The following is a 14,912-nucleotide window of genomic DNA, read 5'->3' on the forward strand; positions in this document are numbered from 1 at the left end:
CTCATATTGGCTCCCGCATATTCTACGAAGATCTTTATCGGTCAAACCGCATAACAACATACGTTGTTCCCTTTGTCATCGGCATGTTACTTGCCCAAGATTCGATCGTCAGTATCTAATACCTAGTTCAATCTCGTTACCGGCAAGTCTCTTTACTCATTATGTAATGCATCATTCGGTAACTAACTCATTAGCTACATTGCTAGCAAGGCTTATAGTGATGTGCTTTACCGAGAGGGCCCAGAGATACCTCTCCGACAATCGGAGTGACAAAACCTAATCTCGAAATACGCCAACCCAACATGTACCTTTGGAGACACCTGTAGAGCTCTTTTATAATCACCCAGTTACGTTGTGACGTTTGGTAGCACACAAAGTGTTCCTCCGGTAAACGGGAGTTGCATAATCTCATAGTTACAGGAACATGTATAAGTCATGAAGAAAGCAATGGCAACATACTAAACGATCAAGTGCTAGGCTAACAGAATGGGTCATGTCAATCACATCATTCTCCTAATGATGTGATCCCGTTAATCAAATGACAACACATGTCTATGGTTAGGAAACATAACCATCTTTGATTAATGAGCTAGTCAAGTAGAGGCATACTAGTGATGTTATGTTTGTCTATGTATTCACACATGTATCATGTTTCCGGTTAATACAATTCTAGCATGAATAATAAACATTTATCATGATATGAGGAAATAAATAATAACTTTATTATTGCCTCTAGGGCATATTTCCTTTAGTGGATCGATCGACGGAAGAGAGGAATGGATCCCATCTGTCCATCCCCCTCTATGGTGGTGGCTAAGTCCTATTTATAGTGGCCTTGGTCCTCTTCCCAAATGTTGGCGAGAAGGGATCCCACAACGACCAGATTTGAAGGGGGACATGAAGTACATCCTATCCTGACTAAAGTGGTCTTCGCCTGCGAAAAGCCTCTGGTTGTGACGCTGCGGTGGGCTCGACGGTGACCTCCGCCCTGCCGTCCTGGTGGTCTTCGTCTTGTTGCACCAGAATGGGAACCTTTGGCTGATTCCTCGGGACTTCGCGCCTACTGCTTGCCTCCCTTGCACCAAAGATGAAACTAGTACTCTGCGCCCGTTGGCGCCCGCCTGGCCTTGGTCGTCATGCTCACGTCAGCTGAGCCTCGTGAGGTGCACCTTGCATAGAACTCTTCGCCACTCGGGAGCCAGCCTGAGGAGGTTGATCCCCTTGGAGGTCTTGGTGTTGTCCGCCTCGCGAGGCTTGGCCCCTCGCGAGGGTCTTGAGTTGTTGATGCTAAAGCTAGGCCGTACCAAGCCATCAACGAAGCCATGTAGTGGGCCGCAGGCAGGCAAGTCTGGGTACCCTCGTATCCAGAACGCTGACAAATAGGTTTTCTAGATGTTTAACTAGGTGAGCAACCTATACGATGCTAACAATAACAAGAAGAGCAAGCAAAGGATACACCACAATAATAGCTAGCACAAAGTAAAGGTAAGAGATAACCACAAGTGGAGCTGGTGGAGACGAGGATGTTTTACCAAAGTTCCTTCTCTTTGAAGGGAAGTACGTCTCCGTTAGAGCAGTGTGGAGGCACAATGCTCCCCAAGAAGCCACTAGGGCCACAATATTCTGCTCACGCCCTCGCACAATCCAAGATGTTGTGATTCCACTAGTGGTGCCTTGAAGGCCGCAACCAGACCTTTACAAACAAGGTTGGGGCAATCTCCACAACCAAATTGGAGGCTCCCAACAACACCATGAAGCTTCACCACAATGGAATGTGGCTCCGAGGTGAACTCAACCATCTAGGATGCTCAAACACCCAAGAGTAACAAGACCGCAAGGGATTAGTGAGGGAAATCAACTTTCTCTTTGTGGAAGTGTAGATCGAGGCCTTCTCAACCAATCCCTAGAAAGTCAACAAGTTTGACTGGCTGGGAGAGAGATCGGGCGAAAATGAGCTTTGGAGCAACAATGGAGTTTAGAGTAGGAAGAGGTGAGTCTTCTTGGGGAAGAAGACGCCCTTTATATAGGTGGGGGAAATCCAACCGTTTTTTGCCCTCAGCCCGCATCTAAGTGGTACTACCGCTCCTAGGAGCGGTACTACCTCTTAGGCGGTACTACCAGAATCAGTCAGAGACAAAGGAGAGAACAGGGCAGTAGTGCCGCAGGAGCGGTACTACCGGACCCCATATCAGTACTACCACTTAGGTGCTCTGAGCCGGACTAGGCAATGGTACTAGAGGGTGCTAAGACGGCAATACCATGCCAAGCGGTACTAACGTTCTAGTACCGCTTGAGGGAAAGAACTAAGAGGAGCTAGAATGGGAGGGGAGAAACCCTAAGCGATACTGGCAGCGGTAGTAGGCGCGGTAGTACCGCTAGAACGGGGTCCGTGCTACTACTGCTCTAGTATCTCTAAATAAAACCAGACAACGGCTGCAAAAGTGGGACCCCCTGAGCGGTAGTAGACCGGTAGTGACCAATGCTAGTACCGCCGAGCGGTACTACCATGGTCACTAGCGGTACTACCGCCTGTGTGCTACCTCTAGCTAATCCAGAAAACATGCAGAGTGCTCCAATGAAGAGGAAAGGCAAAGTGGGTGCAAGTGAGGTCGTGTACGCGTTGATTCCACCCATACCTTTCCAAAGCGAACCCCCTCTTAATAGTACGGGTTCCCTACAACTCAAACCACCGAAAAGAAATCGCCAGGAAAATAATCGTCTTCACTTAAAGCCACCGAGGGAAATAAACCATCTTGTGCCAACTAGGATATTCTCTGAAAAACTCGGTGCACACGGTTAGTCCGCAAAATATATTGTCATCAATCACCAAAACCGTTAAGGGAGAAATATGCCCTAACAATGTCCTTTTATCCCATTCCTATTGGAGTGAGGAAGGAGTTTTTTAGTGCTAGTTGGTTTGGCAAGTTGATGAGGATAAGAAAAATATACCATTTGGTTAACTGGAAAACATGCAGCCAACACAAAAATTAGGGGGCCTGGGGGTTCTGAATTTGGAGCTTATGAATAACGATTTACTTGCTAAATGGCTTTGTAAACTGTAAACAGAGATTACGCTATGGTAAGATGTTCTGCTTAATAAGTATGTGAATGGAAAATGTATCTTTAGAATTAAACCCAAGGTGGGACATTCTCACTTTTGGTCTAGTTTGTTGAAAGTGAAAGACATATTCTATCAACACTATAAGAAAAGTTATAATGGATGGAAACCCTCTATAAGAAAAGTTATAATGGTTGGAAAGATTGGTGGGTAGGAGAAAACCCTCTATAGTTGTCCTATCCGGATTGTATTTTCTTAGCTTTAATCATAATATCTCTATGGCTGATGTTGTTAAGAGAGGCTAGGATGGTATTACATTTAGAAGAGCTATTTTTGTCGAAACTTTAGATATATGGAATAGCTTAAAAATAAGATTTTCGGAGGTCAGGATGATGGAGGTACAAATCAAATCAAGTTGATGCTCGATTGGATGAGAGATTGTCTTCTCAAATGAATCAGGTTCTCTCGAGGTGATCAACTTCTGTACTGCTCAGGTACAATGGTTTGACTCGGCTGCTGCCATTTGTGCAAAATGTCTAGATGTGGAAAATATGATTGGGAAGGTCAAATTTAGGAAATGTAAGAGAGAAGTTAATGGTGCATCTCATGGGCTAGTTAGAGTTAGTTCTCTGAATAAACTTTCTTATAAGTGGGTTGATGACCCTCGAGACTGGATCCTTTTGGTCCTCGAAAATGATGTAATCGTTGTTAACTTAATAAACATAGCCATGATGGTCTTTTCCCAAAAAAATCAAGTGGATGTTTACTTTAGATAGGAATTTTATTGTTAGATCCTTATACCCATTTTTCTTTATAATCTGTTTGTGGTTTTCCCCATAAATTTCTATGAAAAGCCAAAGTACCTTCAAAAATTAATAATTCCCTGTAGTTAATGACCAAGAAAACTATTTTAACTAAAAATAACCTTTTGAGAAGAGATTGGAAAAGTAGTAAAAGTTATGTATATTGTGTACAAGATGAATCTATTGATTATTTGTTTTTTAATGCTTTGTTACTAGGCTAATTTGGAGTCTGATGAAGTGTGTTTTTTCCCTTAATTCTACTCTTGTAAATCTGACTGATGTTTCTGGTAGATGGATTAAGGGCTTTACAAAGCATGATAAACAGTTGGTTCTGGTAGGAGTTGCGACGATGTTTTGGATGGTTTGAAGATATCACAATGTTATTATTTTTTAGAGAAAAAATATCTCTAATCCCATGACTATGATCAAGCTGATGTGCTCTTGGATCATCTATTGGTCTATTCTGCAGATAAAGGAGCTAGGACAAATGGCGATGAAGCTAGCGGCAAAACTCATAGAGCGAGTAGCAAGTGAGGTCTATCGAGCATCGTAGGGCTGGAGAGCATGCGTTCTTTGAATTAGTGGTTGATTGTGGACCCGGTGCTTATGTGGCTCCCTTTCGTCTTCCAGCTATTGGCTTCTTTTGCCCTGATGTATTTTTGTCCGGATTTCCTCATATGTTTTAGATTGAACTCTATTTTTCGTGTGCCGGAGTCTAGAGTTTGGGATGGTTTTCAACTTTAGCCTGGCCTCCAGTGGATCTTGCAGGATCCTAGTCCTGCACTGTGGATCGTTCTATCACGGTGATGTAAACTCGGTGGTGATCTAGGGTTGATAGCTTGTCTCAGACCATACGATTTTTTTGGAGTGAAGTGCATTGTAGGTCCTTGAACTATTTCAGGGGTGTCATGTAGGTCCTCAAACTATGCAAACTGACATTCAGGTCCCCGAAGTGTAGTAAGTATGTCATTCAGGTTCAAAATCTGTCCGACCCCTCCTGACCGGCCAGCTGGCACCGTTGACCCAGGACACGTCAGGTCGGGGGCCTGCAAGGTAACGGCTGGTGATGGAAATATGCAGCGAAATTCAAATTCATGAACTTTAAAAATATGTTCGCGTCATTCGTGAATATGGAAAAAAATATATGTGAACATTCATATATTTTAATGACTTTAAAGAAATGTTCGTGAATATGGAAAAAATTGTTCACAATTGTTTTTAGAAAGAAGTCCGCGTCATTCGCGAATATGAAAACAATGTTTGCGAACACTCAAATACTTTCAGAACTTTAAACAAATGTTTGAGAATATGGAAAAAAAAATGTTCATGACTTCAAAACATATACGCGTTATTCGCGAATATGGAAAAATGTTCAAGGCTTAAAAAATATATTAGTGGACATTTTTTTGAAGTCGTGAAAGTATATGAATTTTCACGAACATTTTTTCCATATTCACGAGTGATGCGGACATTTTTAAAGTCATGAACATTTTTTCCATATTCACAAACATTTTTTCAGTCGTGAAGGTATATGAATGTCCGTGAACATTTTTTCTATATTCACGAACGACGCAATCATTTTTCGAAAGTTTATGAATTTGAATTTATTTGCATATTTCCATCACCGCGGTTACCTTGCGGGCCTGGTCCGACGTGTCATGAGTCAACGGCGTCAGCTGACCAGTCGGGAGGGGTCAGACAAATTTTGGACCTAAATGACACACTTACTGCACTTCGATGATCTAGATGGCGATTTTCATAGTTTGAGGATCTATATAAGAAACCTTTAAAATAGTTCACGGACCTACAATGCACTTCACTCATTTTTTTTATTTGAGATCAAAGAGGGATTTCTCTTGTACTTTCTTATGGCTTCCTAAAGCTGGCAACTGGACCGGATAGATTCTTAAATTGTTGGAGGCATCCTTCTCTAAGGTTAGAGATGATGCTAGCCATTTTTGTTAGAGGCAGCTCTGCAATATATAGAGGCTGCCTCTAAGAGGAGAGAAGGCTTACAGGCAGCAAAAGGCATACATTGTGGATGCCCTCATGGGAGACTTGCCGCACGGGTCAAGTCATGTTCGTTTTCGAAACCAATAAGAGATACTTCCTCCGTTCTAAAATAGATGACCCAACTTTATATCTATTTTGAAACGGAGGAAGTATTATACATATAATCATCATCCGTACCCATAAACTCATAGAAAAATTATCTTCATCCGTACGTCACATGATCTTCACTATTTATACAGTTCCTCAACCGTTTTGTTGCCGCCGGATGATCGCCATACCATATTAGTAAGTGGGTGGAGTAATCAGGTATTGTGGCCGGTTTGACGGGTGGGAATGGAACCATGCAGGCAGGGACGGTATCGAAAGCGGGGAACCGAGTGGAAGAATCTCAGGGGACAATGAACTGCTGGGCACTGAAAGAAGTGTGAAGGGAAGAGCCCCCACTAGAGATAAAATTTGAAAACCTCCGTAGGCAAACACTGTGGCAGCAGCTCAGCTATGGCACTGGTAGTCCAAAACAACACGCACAAACACACACGCAGCAGTGCAGCACGGCTCTCCCTCTCCTCTCTCTCTCTCTCTCTCTCTCTCTCCGCCTGCATCATGTCGATGTCTCAGGGGGTGAAATGATGAAACGACTCTGTAGAGGGGTAGTAAATGGCGGGCATGGAAGCAGATGCGGACGCGCGCGTGGATTTCAGCGCCACCATGGCCTGGTCTAGCTCCCCTTGTCTGTCTTGGGCCGGCTAGCTAGATCATCATCATCAAGTAGCCTCTGGTGTCTCTGCACCATCTCGTAGCACTGAAAGCTACGCAGAAAGTCACATTACTGCTCCTGCCTGCATGAATGCACCAGCTCCAGCTCCAGCTCCAGAGGGAGAGAGAGAGAGAAAGAGAGAGAGACACCCTGACCAAGAGGTGAACGGTACAATTCAGGCAGCAGCCTAGCTGGCTAGCTAGCTAGCTAAACCTACGTACATGTCTGCGGAAGCGGAAGCGGAAGCTGAGTCGTGTTGCTTGTGGCTTGTGATGCATGCCAATGCAGCAGAAGCTAAGCTATAAAGCTAAGAAAGGCTATATGGCGTGAAGCCATGGATGGAGGGAGGCATGCAGCGCAGCCGGATCGAAGAAATTTCAGCGCGCGCGTGCGAGGGCGTGCGTGCATGGAGTAGCCGCGAATGCTGCATGTGGAGAGGCATACCGCGAATGTACGCGCCCTGTGCATGCACAGTACGTAGTGCCCCGGCGTGCATACATTACATTAATTTAGGCGCATGCTATGCACGTCGTGTGAGGCTGGCCATAGCGGGGTAACATAACCGGTAACATGTACTTGGGACTAGCAAACATGCTTACGTGACACACAATTAAAAAAAAAAGAGGGTTAGAGTATCATGTTAAATGGTATGCTAAATGCTATGCTACTTTGTGTCATGCATGACTCGTCATTTATAATACTATTTTATGATACTATGCACTATGAAGATAGTATCGCATACTAGTATTATATGCATGATACTACTATATGATACTTTCCACTATGAGTAGCCTGAAGCTCAGACACTGCCACACTGAGCTAATATTTGATCGGCGCTCGTCCATCTCCAGCAAGTATATATGCAGCAGAGGTAAGAAAATGGAGTGTGTGTGGGACCAGCAATATACTACAATTGGCTGGCTAAACCCTAAACAAACTTTATTTTCAGCAATATCCAATGGGCTCAGCTCCCGTGCGGTGCGGGTTTCATCTTGGCGTCAGGTCAGGTCGCCACCGATGATGGATGGACGGGTGAATGGATCGGTAGTTGTACCGCATCAGATACCGCAATGAATTCGGGGCTCGTGGGGTGGGCAGCGGCAGCGCATTGGTTTCAGGGCAGGGTGCTTTCGATGGCTTGTCTCTACTCTATGTCGCCTGTACGCAAGTCCTCAGCTTTTGGACGTGCGTGCCAGGATCAAAGCCATTGATGGGTGGCCACTGCATGTCACAAATTCTGAATGTGTCTGCCTGCTCTCTCTCTCTGTAGTACTACTGTACTGTACTGCACCGCACTGCACTGCTGCAATCAAAGCCAAGGACGGGCCAAGTGCATGCATCTCAACCGCCCGTTACATGCCACTAGCCGTTCGTGATCACCGCCGCGCTCGGTTGCCGCGGACTGTGATGCCCCCGCCGCGCCTCCTCAGATCAGCAAGGCGGCGGAGCAGAGCGCGCAGCTGTCTACTTATTTCGAGCTGTGCAGCTGGCTCCATGGCGTGGGAGGAAGAGGAGAAACCCTAGACGACGACTCTGACCAAGAGGTGAAGCACGGCACGGTGAAGCCCTGATAACCACGGAGCTGGTGGCGGCGACGAGGCCGGCCTGGTGAAGGACTGCCTGTGCGCTCGTGCTCCATGTTGTTTGTTGGGCATGATGGGGGTTAGAAAGGACTGCTAATACAGATAGGCGCTGCCCTCTTGCAAACAGAAACTTGAATGTTCTTAAGTTCTGGATTCATTTGGACCGTACGTGCATGCCTGAGGTCCCTTGGGTACATACAGTACTACTATGTCAATTTACTGGCGACCATTTACTTCTCCTGTCGGTCCTTTCGGCTTTGTCTGTAACTCTGTATTCTAGTCAACAGCAGCAAAATCATGAACGCGCATGTGTGATGGGGCTGGAGTTGCACAGAGCTTCAGTGGGGCTACGGTGATTACTGGCACGGGCTCCATCATCGATCCGAGGTTACCGGGCACGGTACGTTGCATCCCGGAGCTCGCGTGTTGCACACTGCTTTGTGCCTTTGTGGAGATGGTGGTACTCAACCTGTCAAAGACTGAATGTTTTGCATTGGTACACAAACGGTCAGCAACGAGACTGTTCCTCTGTGGTGACTTCTTCATTTCTAACTTTGGATAAACACATCTTTTTAGAGGAATTCGGATGAGTCCGGTGTTGTGAGCGTGGTGGCGAGTTGTAAGTTGCTGATTTTCTAAAAGGGAAACATACTCTGAAATCTTAACCATGGTTAGTTAAAAACATGAAGCTCACATACTACGGCGGACTGGTGATTGGGAAAGAGAGATTAGAAGACTCTCGGGAGGACCTTGATGATCCAGCCCTGGAGGATCCGAGCGCTTGATTCGCCGAAGCAATGGACTCGCACTAGACAAATCCTGCCGTCGGACAGGCGCTGTCCTCCCCGGAGCGGCGGAGTGCAATGCGGACGGCCATTGCCTACTCCAACCCACACAGAACGACACCCTAGTCGACGTCGACAGATCCGGACTGATCGGAGTCTAATCCGTTGCCTGCCATGCCGAAGAAGGTTGGAGATTGCTGAACGAGAGTTAGATTCCTTGCCTGCCATGCCAGAGAAGGTCAGAGATGGCCGAACGGGAGCTTGGGCGGAGGAGAGTGGATGGAGTGGTTAGGTTTTGATCCGGGGAGCGGATGTGGGCGATTATACGTGGAGTCGGGTTGGGTCTGACGTGGTGAACGTGCCCAGTCACGTCCGGGCCTCCCCATATCCGTCCCATATTTGGGTTGGATACGAGGGGTGCCGGTCAGCCCAGACGTTTGAGGCCGGTTTGAGGCGCTCGTCCGGGTTGGTATTTTTGACCGGCAAGTGACCGTGTCTGCCGTCCGGACGCATGAGTGGGTTTGAGGCGCCCGGCTGAAGATGCTCTTAGCTCTCTTTTGTTTGGGTAAATTTTCTTTTTCTCTCTTTGTACAGAACTTCCATGAAAATCTACACACACAGAAAAAAAACTACCCCAAAAAGCAATAAGAAAATATACAGTTGGGTCCTACCGTTATCTCAAAAGAATTAATAAACCCTCGCAAAAAAAACATCCCAGTTTCAAAGGTACTCATATAAGTAGATATAAATGCATGCATGTGTTCATAGCAGCGAAAGTATGTGCATGTATGAGAGCTCCTACGTATATTTATGTACTATATATTTTGTAGATGAAACCTCATAGTAAAGAAAACTCTGCATCCAAATTCTGCGAGAGCTATTTCTAACTTTAAGCGAGCCGGATGAACCCTCTCGCGTCAAGGCACTACAGTATTGGGCCGGCCCACCAACGCTCATTCTCGGGAAAACAAAAACTAAAAAAGTTTGTGCACACAAGGGATCAAACTTGGATGTCTTCGTTCGGAGGCAATGCTGCTAGCCACTGCACTAGTATTGAGTTCTGATTTTTTTTTAAAAAAAATATGTTTTATAACAAATTCGAGAAATGTTTGCCCTAATTCACAAAAACCAAAAGTATGACCCCGTCGGCCTCACTCAGGCCGAAGACCACCTTTTCGGTCTCACGTCGGCCGAAGAGAGGCTTTTCGGTGTACTGGCGACGAAGACATGTGTATGCGGGCTGAAGAGTGGCTGTCGGTGGCCCGTGGACCAAAGAGATTAACTTCGGCCACGCCTCGACCGAAGAGGGCCATTTCGACCTACCAGCGATCGAAGAGTGGTCTTCGGCCAACTGCTGACCGAAGAGGTGGGATAAGGCCGACCTTCTTCTTCTTCCAACGTGCTCTTTCTTTGTGTCTTCTCTCTCCTTTCTCTCGCGAAATTCCGGCGAGCTCCTCCGTTTTCCAGCCAATCTTGCATCCAACCAGCAAAAATAATAGAGCATAGCCATCCCCCCGCGGCCTATGGTTCGATCTATCCATGGGGTAGCTTTTTTGCGAGAAGTGAGCATGGGTGAGGAGGAGCAATGGTGGGGCGGAGGTGCGGCTGGGGAGGAGGTGGTGATGGGGAGGGGGTGCGGCTTGGGGGTGGAGGACGCGCTGGTGGTGATGTACCTTGGTGGAGGTAGCCGGAGTCCAACCTCTGGGAGCCAAGGGGTAGGCGGCGGTGGTGCCCGGTGGTTCAAGAACTCTGGGAGGTGACCGGTGCCGCTTAGTGGAAGAGAGGAGCAAGGCAGCGAACCGACGTGTCGAATGTATAACCATGTCGTCATATATTTTTCCTAATTATTTTTGTATGTACATATTAGGTTTTAGTGTGTAGTTTGTGTAGATGAGTCATATTGCATACTTGTAGTGCTTAATTAGTGAAGCGGGGATTATTTTTTCATTGTGATTGATGAATAGATGGAAATGTCTGACATGTGAAAATGTCTGAATCGGTTAATTTGACTCTTTACTATGGCCCCAGTAATGTCCGATATAATGAGTTGGGGGTTGATCTTAGCGAGTATAAAAATTACACGATGACACTTTCAGACCCACAAAGACTTGACATTAAATAGTTGAAGTACTGGTTGACTACTAGTTTTGGGCTGAATCCAGAAGTATGTTCTGTTAGTATTCATGCATTGTGGATCAAATCATGTAAAAATGTATCGTGGGAGTTGATGCTGATAGATAGGAGCCAGAAGAGGTTGACCCTGTTAAGGCGTTGCAGAGACCGAAGAATCCACCTGTATGCCCTAGTGCAACCTGTGGCGAAGGAGGAGAATACTGTACAAGTCGAGGGGGGGGGGGTATGAACTCGGGCAGGGCAGTCAAGTGGCTAACGAGATCGATATATCCGAGTCACAGCCAGTGGATGCGGATGTTAGCCAACCCGGACAGGAGTTAGATTATGTGACACACAATTTGTGTGGTCATGATACAGGGCAGAGTAGTCAGTCGAGAGTATTTGCTGGTTGTGCTTTTGCTGATGGGGATGAGGAAGGGGAGGAAATGCATAGGGTGATGGAGGAGGAGGATGAGGATGGATTGGCAGAGGAACTGGATTCTGGAAATTCAAGGAGGAAGTGGAGGTGTTGATTTCTTCTGCATGGGATAAGGACATATCGATTGGCCTTACTGCCAACGATGGCCATGAGACTCCATGGCAGTATCATCTGAACCAAGTCGAGATAGGGGCTATGTATAATGCCAAGAAAAATTGAAGTATGCAGTGACAAAGTGGGCTATGTCTACGCAGAGGGTTTTTCGGACACACATATGAAGTACAACAAACTTTAGGTAATGAGGAAAGGAGGTACGAGGTATAACTACCTACCGATGGTTTTGGTTCTACAAATGAGGTGAACACACATGAGGTGAACACCAACGTGTGAGTGTACATGCAACAAACCGAAGTTGTTGCACTTGCCTTGCTCACATGTGCTGGTTGCCTCTGGCCAGATTGGGTTGGATGCCATCTCCTTCGTGCCCCTATACTATTTATTTAAAAGAGGCAATGCTCAACACATGGACCGGTGAGATGACAGGGTTTAGAGTCAGAAACAAATGGCGGGAAATAGGATGGCGAGGGAAAATGGCAGGAACAAATGGAGGGAAAGGTTTGGCGGGAAGAATAATGGCAAGAACAGATGAAGGCAAAGGGTTGTGGGAAAGCATACTTTTTCAATGACTATGGTGAGAAATGGTTGTACTAGATTGATAAACCAGTTTACAAAAAAAAGGACTCTTCGGCCTAATAAAAACCGAGAAGTGGCGTGATGCAATTTCGGCCTGTTGTTTACGCGAAGAGTTGGCTTCTAAGCACTCCTCGGCCTAAAGTTAACCGAAGATAGCTCTTCGGCCTACAGAAAGTTGAAAAGTCCCTTTTCGGCCCATCCCACTACCTCTTCGGCCAACAGTAGATCGAAGATCACTCTTCGGCCAGCAGTTGACCGAAGAGACCCTCTACAGCTTTGGCGAGGCCGACGGGGTCATAGATTTGATTATTATTTTTGGGGCATACATTTCTCGAATTTGTTATAAAAACATAACATTTTTTTAAAAATCAATTCTTGAGTCCTATGTAGGACATGACCTTCACGTCCTCCAAAACAAAGGACGTGACCTACTTAAAGAAAACAAAAGCCGTTCTTTGTACTGGTTTGTTCCTTTCCCTGTTTTCTTTATTTATTTTTTTATTTTTCCATACTATACCACTCACGTCGTCGGGGTTTTTTGGCTCTGCATTTGAGTAGGCAGGTTTTCTATTTTTCTTTTTTTCTTTTCTTCCTTCATATTCTTCTGTGTTGTTTTTTTTCTTTTTTTTCTTTTCCTTTTTTCTTTTTCTCATTTTTTTGTTTATTCCTTTGGTTTTCAATGTTTTTTTTATTTTTCGTACATGTCAAAAATATTTTTGTAACAAGTGATCAACACTTTCAGTATACACGTTCAACGCTGTCTGAAGGCTATTTCAACATTTTTAAAATACTTGTTAAACATTTTAATAGTTATACAAAAAATTCAAATAGTTATTCAACATTTTTTAAATAATTGTCAAACATTCTTAATACTTATTCAATATTTTCAAATACTTATTCAACATTTTTAATACTTATTCAACATTTTAAATACTTGTTCAAAAAAATTCGAATTCTTTTTTCAACATCTTTAAATACTTTTTCAACATTTTTCATATACCTGGTCAACATTTTTAATACCTATTCAATATTTTTTTAAATACTTGTTCAACATTTTTAATACTTATTCAGCATTTTCAAATTCTCTTTCAGCATTTTTAATACTTATTCAAATATTTTAAAGTGTAAAGAGAAGTACAAAATTAACAAAAAATAAGAACAGAAAACAGAAAGAAAACAAAAAAAACAGGTTGTGGCTGTCGCGCGGCTGGGCCGGCCCTTCTGGGGCTCGCCCTGACGTGAGTGCATCCTCCTGTCTCGCTTTAAGCGAGACATAGGGGTACGAGAGCAACTAGTTGACGAGCGCTTCTTTGAGAGCCTCACAACGATCAGCGCCACTTGACGCACTCTCAGCCGTCCTGCCACGTGTCATGCTCTGGACGCTCCCTTCGAATTTTGTTTTTCTATTTTTTCCGCACGCGTTTTCGGCTTTTCAAACGTTTTTTTTACGTTTCGGTTTTTTACCGGTCTTTCTTAGCATTTGGACCACAAAAATTTTGTGTGAATGAACACGTTTTCACTTTTTTCCGCAAGAGGCACATTTTGCTTTCGTGAGAGGCACGACCATGACTCTCGGAAACGAAAAAACGCGTTTTCTATTTATTTTTTCCGCCAGAGGCACGGTTTTGCTTGCGCGAGAGGCATGTTTTTGCTTTCGCGAGAGGCACGATCATGACTCTCGGAAACGGAAAAAACGCGTTTTCTATTTTTTTTTCTTTCGCGAGAGGCACGGTTTTGCTTCCGCGAGAGGCATGGTTGTGCTTTCGCAAGAGGCACGGCTATGCCTTTTCGGAAATGGAAAAGAAAATGTGTTTTCTGTTTTTTCTTTTTTCCGCGAGAGGCACGGTTGTGGATTAGCGAGAGGCACGATCATGCCTCTTTCGGAAAGGAAAAATACCATGCTCCTGATACGGATTTTTTCACCTGGTTTTTTCGTGAAAAAAAATCGTCAAAACCTATCAAAATGGGATCTAGTTTTGAAGATCTTGACACGAGGAATCCAACGGTGAAAATGGTTCGAGATTTGGACGCAAGGTTTAAGAGATAAAACATTTTGAATAGACGGATTTACGAAAAAAGGAAAACTTCTTTGCGACAGGAGTGATCTTTACGAGGAGTACTTGTAACACCCCGGTGTAATGATGCTACAGTAACCATTGGGGTTAAGTTAATCTTTTTGCTAAATAAGTGTTTGATCATCATTGTGTGATACCTCTTTCAAATTAAAGTTGAATTCAATTTCAAATTATGAGTGAAATTCAAATTTGCTCAAATATGAAAACTAAAATGTTCATCATGTGGAAAATATTCACTTATTAATATTTCTGGTGAACCAACATTTTTAAAAAAATGCTTAAATGACTTAAACTATTTGAAACAGTGGCTAAAATAATGTTTTAAATGCCTTTTTACTTTATAAAAATACTAAAGTAAATTATTTAATTATTACACATAATGTGACAGTAACCTAAATTATAATGATATTTTAGGTGCAGTTGTTTTATTTTATAAAACTAATTTGGTTATAAAAGATATTGGAAAAACAGATGCTTTAAAGAAAAACAAAAACAAAAAGGTAAAAGAAAAGAAAAGGAAGAGGTGAGAGAGAGAGAGAAAGAACAGCCCCAATGCCCCCGGGCCTTAGCCCATCAGCCAGCCCAGCCCACCAA

This window comes from Triticum dicoccoides, chromosome 5B, assembly GCF_002162155.2.
Source record: "Triticum dicoccoides isolate Atlit2015 ecotype Zavitan chromosome 5B, WEW_v2.0, whole genome shotgun sequence".
In the NCBI taxonomy this organism is placed as follows: Eukaryota; Viridiplantae; Streptophyta; class Magnoliopsida; order Poales; family Poaceae; genus Triticum; species Triticum dicoccoides.